Source organism: Psittacula echo (assembly GCF_963264785.1).
Source record: "Psittacula echo genome assembly, chromosome: 3".
Classification (NCBI taxonomy): Eukaryota; Metazoa; Chordata; class Aves; order Psittaciformes; family Psittacidae; genus Psittacula; species Psittacula echo.
Window position 1 is genome coordinate 97,984,456 of NC_137736.1, and position 9,103 is coordinate 97,993,558.

Sequence of the window (9,103 nt, forward strand, 5' to 3'; positions counted from 1 at the left end):
CTTGAGGGCTACTTCTCTTCCTGGCTATGGGGAGCATTTAGGGACTTGCCCTTCAAGGTACCTAAGTTAGTGCCAGAGGCTGGATGGCACTTTAGGAATAGGAGGCTGGAAGTTTTCCTGCCTTTCCTCTCATCAAAGATATAAAGCAGGAAGAAGAATTAGACTTTCCATTTCTACACACCTTTCTGAATAAACAGAAAGGGAAAGTTTACATCCGTTCATCACATCATTTAATACACATTATACCCCTCTGCTTTTTCATGCACCCACTCTCCCTTGCATCTATTCATGAGGAAACTGTTAATGAGATGAACTATCTATTATTCTATATTTGTGAGAATGACTCTAGTGTCCTATGTCTCTTTAAGAATTAATTAACCAAGCAACTATTTAAATAGAATAGAATGGAAACCTGAGTTGGTCCTGGAAAGTTGTTGCTGTAGCTACAGTGTTCAAAGGAGGGAAAACAAATACCTGAAATATCTCATTCCTAGACTAAAACAAGCATTGCATCCTGGAGTCTTGGATTCCAAACTTTATAGAAAGATATACGTAGATAATGTAAAAAATTACAGATGTGCTCTAGCTCTCTACAGAGACACAGAGTTGTGTACAGCCTATTTGGGCTTCAGATTTAATGCTCTCCTGAACTCAAGCATTGATTCCTTGTATCTGTGAGAACCACTACAGACATGGCTTTGAAACAGCCCAAAGACAATCTTATGTGTTTTTCTTGTCTACTGCCTCTCTGCAGTACCCTTTTTCTGGCTTATCACTGTGGTTTTAGGGTGAGGACAGCTTCCAGAGAAAAACTGGTTCATTCACTTGAATCTTCATAAGCACAGAAATGCAGTATAATCCATAATGAAGTTGCTCTTGGGGCAAGAGAACCCATGTGCAGTTTTCAGCACAATCAAGATGGTGATTGCGACTGAAATACTAATATAATACTATGAGTGATTCTAACCACCATATTTCTAAGGATTACCTGTAAAAATCCCTGTGACCCACTAGCAATGTGGGTAATGTATACTAGGGTAAAATTAGATCCATAGTCTTCCATCTTCATCCTGGTATCTTTCCTGCCTCTGATTCCTCACTACCAATCACTTAACGTTGCATGCTCTGTGTTTTTGCAACATGTGGATTCCCTAAAATGCACCTGGACACATGAAAATCTCACACCATCATCAAGAAAATCCATATTCCACTCAATTAATCAAAATCAGAATTTTCAGATTAAAGGTTTTAGAGCTATTCACAATTTAAATTGCTATTATTTTTTAAATTGCTCAGGTACTAAAACCAAACCATACAGAAATCAAGAGAGTTAAAGCCCAAAGATTTAGCAACACACACCAAAAAGTAACAATCCATTTTCAAAAGCTACTTTTCAGTATATAAACTGCTTATTTTGCTTAGATCATTAAAAAAAAGATGGCATTTAGGCACAGAGAAATGAAAAAATGCTTCTGGACAATGGTAGAGGAGGTCATGTCCAATATTTTCCTTCTGATTTTATCAGCCAAGAGCAGATTCATTTGCTTCCAGGGGCCAAACACTTTCAGCACTTCACTGACCTCAATGCAAACTGAAAATACCTTGGGCATCCTACCAAGAGGGCATCCTATCAAGAGGGCATCCAATAGCCCTGGATGAATAGTTTAATTACTGATAATCCACAAGGCACTGTAAGCATAAACTGCGCTGCCCTGCTCCAAATCATTTTCAAAGTCAGTATGACAAGACAGATACAGAGAAAAAAATGCAGAGGATGGCAAAGGAGAATATGTGGAGATGACAGGCAATATGAATGAGCTGAAATAGCTTATTTGAAGGGAATAGCTGTTGAGAAGCTGAGAAAGGAACCAAGGGAAAATCAGTTGATGAGAACCAGGCAATGGCTTTGATCACAGACATGTACCGCAAAAAGCAATGGGAAAAGCTGGGCAGGAGGGAGGGGAGTTTGGAAAGGAACAAATACAAACAGCTTAGCTCTCAGCACAGATGAGATTTTGAAGGTCAGCAGCAGCTGGGAGGAAGGATCTTGAACTTGGTGTTATCAGAGATCAGTGAAAGAATTCGAGTTCCTTAGAGAGAACAAGATGAAAGTCGGCACATGCTCAGACCTGGAGGCAGGACGCTGAGGAGGGGAAGACAGCTTCATGGGTTAGAACAAGAAAGACAGTGGAACTGCCAACCAGAAAGAAATGGAAGATAATAAAACCTCATAAGGAATATAAAACACTGTTTGAGCCAGACTGAACTTCAGATGGCATCAGGACATCCGGATTACACATTGCCTGGAAGTGGCACTTCATTCTTTTTTTGCCAAACAGCATAAATCCGCTATTGCAAAAGCAAAAATAAAGTTGTGCAAATACACTCCTTCCTCCCCAGAAGACTGTTGAGTTTCAGGTTAATGTCAAAATGGGAAAATGGTCTCACCTAAGCTGCTGACAACCATACCAAGCTGATAGTAAAAGAGCCTCTACGAAGCACTCCCTTTCCTGATGTCATTTTCAAACCAATATATTACAGCCATGCATTTAAGCGTCCTTTTATTTGACCTTATCCTAAGAAGAACCTACTATTGCACCGATGTTTTAAGAGATCTAATAACAAACTATTTTCAGTCTGAAATATAAAGGAAGAACTATAATAATCTCAAACCTGAATGTTACTTCTAAATTGAAACACAGCAATATTGATGTCCTTTTATCTCTTTCAATTTTGAAGCCATAATCTGAGAAGCTGCCTGGTTATACATTACTTGGCAAAGTGTGCACCCACCATGCAATATAAATAATAAATGGCAAAGCCATTAAAACCTCAAGGTTTCCAAGACTCTCATTAAGTAGTTACCTTGTTTCATGTTTTCCTCCACTTCTCTGGTGTTTAAGCTTTACTGCTAGCAAGGCAATGAAAACCTTGAAGATGTGAAACCACACTTTACAGCTAGACATAAAGTGGTACCTTTCCCCAAAGCAAAAAAGCAAATTTCATGGGGCAACATTACATTTCACAAACACATATTTAAATCATCAAGATAACTTAGCTGCTAGTTTGGTGCTGAGAAAGTTGAATAAATTACTGAGATTTACTCAATTTCTACCATCAGAGCTTTTTTTTACCACAGTAGTACTTTGTTCATAATTTCAGAGCTTCCCTAGCTGTTGGAGAGTGATCAGATAAAGGACTGCAAGTGTGGCCCTGTCATACAGAAATTTCCCTATCTCTTCTGCTATCTTCTCTTCAAGTTAGTTTATATTTTTCTGCAACAAGATACACTCACTGTTGCAAAATGTAGCTGTTAGAGTTGCATGGAGCAGCTTAGGACCCCTCCGCACAGAAAACTCTGCCTTTTACTTTTTGACAGCTCTCAGCTCCAGTTCCTTTTCTCTTTCTTATCTCATTCACGAATTCAATTTCCAAATATCCAGCTTCCTGCAAGGGTTGGGGAACATTTCCCCAGCTCTTTTCTGCATTAGCCTTTCTTTCCTCACTGGTATTAAAGAGGTACCACCAGCAATTCTCCCCCAACACACAGCCTGCCCTGGACAATGCTACCAGCAGGCAGGAATAAGAGAAGTGACCTCAGAATTGTGCAGAAACTCTTGTGATAGATCTGAAGCATCTTGCAGGACAGAAAAAAGGGAGTACCTTGAGTATATTCAATCTTTGTCCCATACTTCTTTCACCTTTGGGTCTGTCCTCATTCCTGGTCACTCATTCAGAATATCCCTGATAGGATATTCCTCCACAGAAATATTTCCCTCTACCTTTCTCTCATAATGTCCCACATGTAAGACCATATATCTGTATGAATTTCTGTTCAAATTATGTGTCTCAGTCAGCTGGTTTTCTAGAGTATGGAAGGGCTGACGAGGAGACAAGAAAAGAGAAGATTCATGAGTTAGGCTCTGATAGGTATTTTCCTTCTGGAGACATATTTTTGTCATTTTTGTTCTCACTAAGGGGTGAGAAAAAGAGAAATTATTCAGTGGATCTCATGTTGAAAGAAGAATCAATGCTGTAACTGCAACAGTGCAGCCTAGAAGTTCCTCAATTTTAAAGTTTCATCCTGTGCACATCAGTAAAAAACTTCTACTAAACTGCAAGAGGCAAAGCCATCTTATTGGCAGTCACCTGAATATATTTTTTTGCATAATCCAGAATAGTTTTTCTCCTAATTAAATTTTACATTCTCAACATACTATTATTATCATGCTTCTTTCTCGTATATTTATTATTATCTGTTGTTATTTTTACCATTCTGATCAAAATAACGTGCTTGCATCCCCGCACTAGCACCCACAGCAAAGTAGGACAGCATCATTAACACTAAATTTCCCCAGCCTTACTGCCAGTTTGGAGCAGTGATAATTTGCTTTGATGGCTCTAGGGTATCCAGCCATCTCAGACAAACAATACCATCCATGTCCTTTACTCTTGTTTGGTGTTACAGCTTCCAAGCAGATTGTGTGAACATTTTCTTGTGACAAGTATTTTTCTCCTAATGGAGTAAGATAAAAACTAGAAACTTCCTTGCTGATGAGTTATTCAGCTAGGCAGCTACTCACCATGACTGACAGCATCAGCAAATACCATCAGGTTTTGAACCATGTATCAATTAGATGCTTTTCATACACAACAACTTTGAAAATAATTTAAGAAGCACAAATTGCAGTATCTTTGACCACATGAGGTGTTTCATAATAAAAAGTTCCTTTTTCAAGTTGTGCACTTAGTGGTACAATTATTTCTGCGTTTAAATAGCTATAGATATACACATGGATAAAAGGTTTTTCTAACTTCCTCAAAGATGATGAGCTGAATTTTAAATCCTAAAGTAGACAGAAACGCACTTGGCTCTATTCGCAATGTGCACCCTTGATTACAGTACCTTCAATCTGGTGGGATCTTGCTGTTTAAATCAGCATACAAAATACAGAGAGGAGTCTTTCTGAGATTATGGCAAATAGTTCCTCTCTGGTACATGACAAAGATTCACAATAAATTACAATCTTTTTCTTATAGGCATTTTAAAACGCTACAACAGCAAAATCTCACCGTGTATGCAGGCACTGGAATTATTAATCTGTTGTACTTCACATATTTAATATACAATTTGAAGAAACAGAGAGAAAAGACATTTATCACTGTTCAGAAAGCAACATGGTGATGCCCATGAGTTACTTTCTTAATGTTCCATTTTATAAAGGACCTTATATGTCAATGCAGTGCCTAAGTCCTAAATCAAATATGAGTCAACAGGGCTTGGGAAGGGAAAAGCCACAGGATTTGTAGAGAAGTGGAGATTTCTTTCCAATATACCACTCAGTGGCAAGGAGTGCTAATCCTTCAAGGAAATTAAGATATTGAAGAAGCAGAGCAGTGAACCCATAAATTCTCTCCTTATGTGTCTTTTATCTGTCAGATACATCCTACCAGGGAGAGTCTATATATATGCATATTATTTTTCAATCAGAGTCTTCTTTCTTTAAGAAGAACAAATTGATCCAGTACACTACATTTTTTTGGGGTCACTTATATTTTCTATTCCTTTAGGAACACAAGCCAGATTTGAAGTGAAAACATTTTTCCATGGAAAAAGGAAAATTTTCATTCTCAGCTGCTTTCCAGTGATTTTTGTTTCTCTCTCCTTTTTTTTTTTCTTTGTCTCTTCTTTCTTTTTTTTTTTTTTTTGACAAACAGCTTCAGTCAATGAGCAGATGTCCTATTTGGCGAGGAAAGCCCTGCTCCACCCAGTTCCACCTTCACTAAGGTGGGGAAAGAGATCATCTACAGGGCTGCATTGGATACAGGTATGAGGAGCTACCCCACCTCTACCCCATCACGACTGGAGTGGCAGATAGGACACAAAACCCTGGGCAGACAGATAAAAAACCTCTCTTCCTATTCCTGTGAGGCAGACATAACACTGCAGCCCGATGGCAGAAGGTCACGAAGTACTGACTCAGTCCCAAATGTCCTGTGAAAGCCTGGTATCTGATACAAGAAAAGGAGAACATGGCCTGTGTTTCCAGCTCATTAGCAGTAAAACAGTTCCTCTGTGCATGGAAAACACTAAAAACATGTTCTAGTTATAAAGAGGAGGTGGATATATTATTTTTAGATACAAATGCATGTTTGCATTTGACTGATTCCACTTAGATTTATGAATCTGTTGCTGTTGCTCCCATGCCAGGAGTTGTATTCTGTCCTCAGTTTTGCAGGGCTCTTCACTGATTTCAGTAGGATTTTTCAGCACCCTCCCATGGGTGCTGCCTCCATATCTGGGACACCCCACTCGTCTCACCCAGCAGCAGCAATTTATTTCCTGTCCTACAGCTTTCCCCTTTAATAACTGCAAAGATGCACAGAGTGACCAATGCAGAGCCCTCTGCTCCATCTTGCAGCATCTAAACACCATTTCCTTTTTTTTTATTAGTAAACATTTTTAATTTTCTGAAATATTTTGTTTTGTATCAGCATTTCACTGCAGTCTGCTCTTTTTCATGAAAGGGCTAAGAGTATGAAAATCAGCTCATTTCTGAATGCACTGTACTCTCCTATCTTTCCTGTCTCTTTCCTTCCCCTTTGCTCATCCTCTTTTGTACTTAAAAAAAATATGATGATGATTTTTACGTTATGATTCTATCAAGTAGATAGCTCTGCTCCATTCTACACAGCTGTATTTTAACTGAAATCAGAAGGAAACGGGATTAAAAAAAAATGGTAGCATAATAAACCATGTTGGAGTACACATTAGGTTCTGTGAGCAGGGAGAGAGAAGCAACACCACTAGACTTACTTAAGAACAGTGACTTTCATAAAGACTCTCAAACATTTTATAACCAAAAGAGTATTCAGTCCAAATCCTTATTTGGTTTCAGTTGAGGAAGCGGATTAAAAACCAGTAACATATAAAAGCTCTTTTTGACCTATTGCATGAGCATTGCCTTCAGCTTCTCAGCTAAGTAAATCTGGACCTCACAGTCAGGACTGAAGCAGAAATCCCAGCTCTTGCTACCAGCAGGTAGGCAGGTACCTCCCAGTCCCTCCTGGCCCTCACATCTCTTCTCGATGGAGTTTCCCACCACAGGAAAACAGGGAGTTTCCACACCTCCTGTCCACTCAGCAGAGCTTCCCCAGCCCAGTCCTGACCCTCTGAAGGCCCTCTGGCTGCATTTCACAAGGGCAAAATGCTCCTGCGTGACAAGCAAAAGGGGAGGAAAGCGATGCATGCTGGAGTTCCTCTACATGAAGGTTTCAGGGAGTGATCTGCTTTTATCAAGACAATCAAACAGCCATCTGCTGAGCACCCATCTGCACTCCTGATGGCACAATCTAACCTCCATTTGCTAGAGGTTTTAACTTTACACCTGCAGCAGTGAGGGCTGATGTTGTATGTGACTTTGGCTACAAAGACCTGAGGTCCCATTTGCTTCAAAAGCTCCCAGGCTTAAGGGCCAGTTGTACAGATAGTGTTCAAACCAAATCCATGTGCTGAGGAAAACATTATCTGACAAAAACAGCAAGTCTACTGCTCTTACAGAGCAAAAAGTTCAGCCCAAAGGCTCCTGTTCACAATATAGCCACCTAAAATGTCTTCAGACATTTACAAGTTACAGATCATCCACAGCTTCAGCAGAAATCTCGAAGAAGACAAGGGACAGGCCTGACCAACTCCAACAGTCAAGATCTTAAAAGGCAAATTCAGTGACAGGACCACCCCATACCACTGTTTTTAAAGCAGAAGTCCCTACTACAATCAGGCTCCATCATGAACCAGTTTTATTTATTGTCTTCAGAGTAAAATTACATTTATAAAAGCCTAGTATAAATGTCCTAACAGTCAACAAGTATATTATAAACACTATCGGCCAAAATACATTAGCTTTATGAATCCGTGTTTTTCATCACTGGCATCACAATCACCTTTTTACAGGGATCCACTCTGTAATCTATATAATGGCTTCTTACATCAGCACACCCTGCCAAACCAATGCAAATTCAGACTACCACTCTACTCAGTTAAAGACCACTCTGCCCAATTAAATACATCAAACACTTTCCTGGAGGTCAGTAGAAATGTCATGCACAAGACAAGTGGAAAATGCTTTATGCTAGTACAGAGCCTGCACTGCTATTTTATGGTGACCACAGTTTCCTGTGCAGTTAAGCTGCTTGTATGCCCCATGAGGGCAGCTTGCCATAGAAACAGCAGGTGGTATGGTCTTACCTCCTGGGTTCAAGCGGGGGGTCCAAACTGCCGGAGCAACAGCTCAACCACGGCAAATCCAACAGAGAGAGAAACCAACAGAAGAAAAACCAAACTTCTTGTAGGTTGGGTAACTACAAAGCAGTATGCCGAAAGGTTGCTGCGTCACTAGGAAGGTCCTCCTTTTCTGCAAAGCAGCTAGTCAGACCCAACACTGAAAGCCCAAGAGTGAGTGAGCCCAGAGAAGGAAGTGAAATAGATTTTGTCTTTATAAGGAAATCTCTGGTCTGCCTCTACTACTACCTACCTAGTCTACCTCACTACTACAATAGCTCCACTGTTGTGACTGCTTCCTCTTAGTTTTACCCCTCTTTGGTTCTGTTCTCTCTCACTAAGCATATGCACACACACACAAAACGCCTTCTCTCTCTGGTGATAGGAGCACCATGTTTTAAACTTGCATAACAAGGTCTGCAGTCCCACACTACTCAGCACAGGGCTGGCTGCAAAGTCAAGTTGTAGTGCTTGGGGCAGTGTCTCCGGTGATGGAGACCCCTCAGCATCTCTGGGCAGCCTCTGCCAACATTTGAGTGTCCTCACTACGAAAATGTTTTTCCCTTACATGTGGCTGGAATTTCCCTTGATGCAATTTGTGACCTTTTTATTCTCAGTGTGCATGTCTGACAAAAGGCTGTCTCCATCTTCTCTATAAGCTCCAATTAGGTATGTGTTAGACATCAAGAAGATCCCTCTCAGTACTCTCTTCTCCAGGCTGAACAAGTTCAGCCCTCTCCAGCTCTTCTTAGATCTCATGTGCTCCAGCCCATGACCACCCTGGTATCTTTCTACAGTTTGTCAAAGGCTTTCTTGTACAGG

The 9,103-nt window shown here is 40.3% G+C and overlaps 1 protein-coding gene across 1 annotated transcript in view; it reads right to left on the minus strand.

The window, feature by feature from the left end:
- Positions 1-8,421, minus strand: part of LCP1 (lymphocyte cytosolic protein 1) — a 28,812-nt gene extending 20,391 nt beyond the window's left edge. Inside the window, exon 1 of the mRNA XM_080612620.1 lies at positions 8,249-8,421. The gene's annotated coding sequence lies outside the window, so the exon portion shown is untranslated. The remainder of the gene's footprint in view (positions 1-8,248) is intronic.
- Positions 8,422-9,103: the final 682 nt, after the last annotated feature.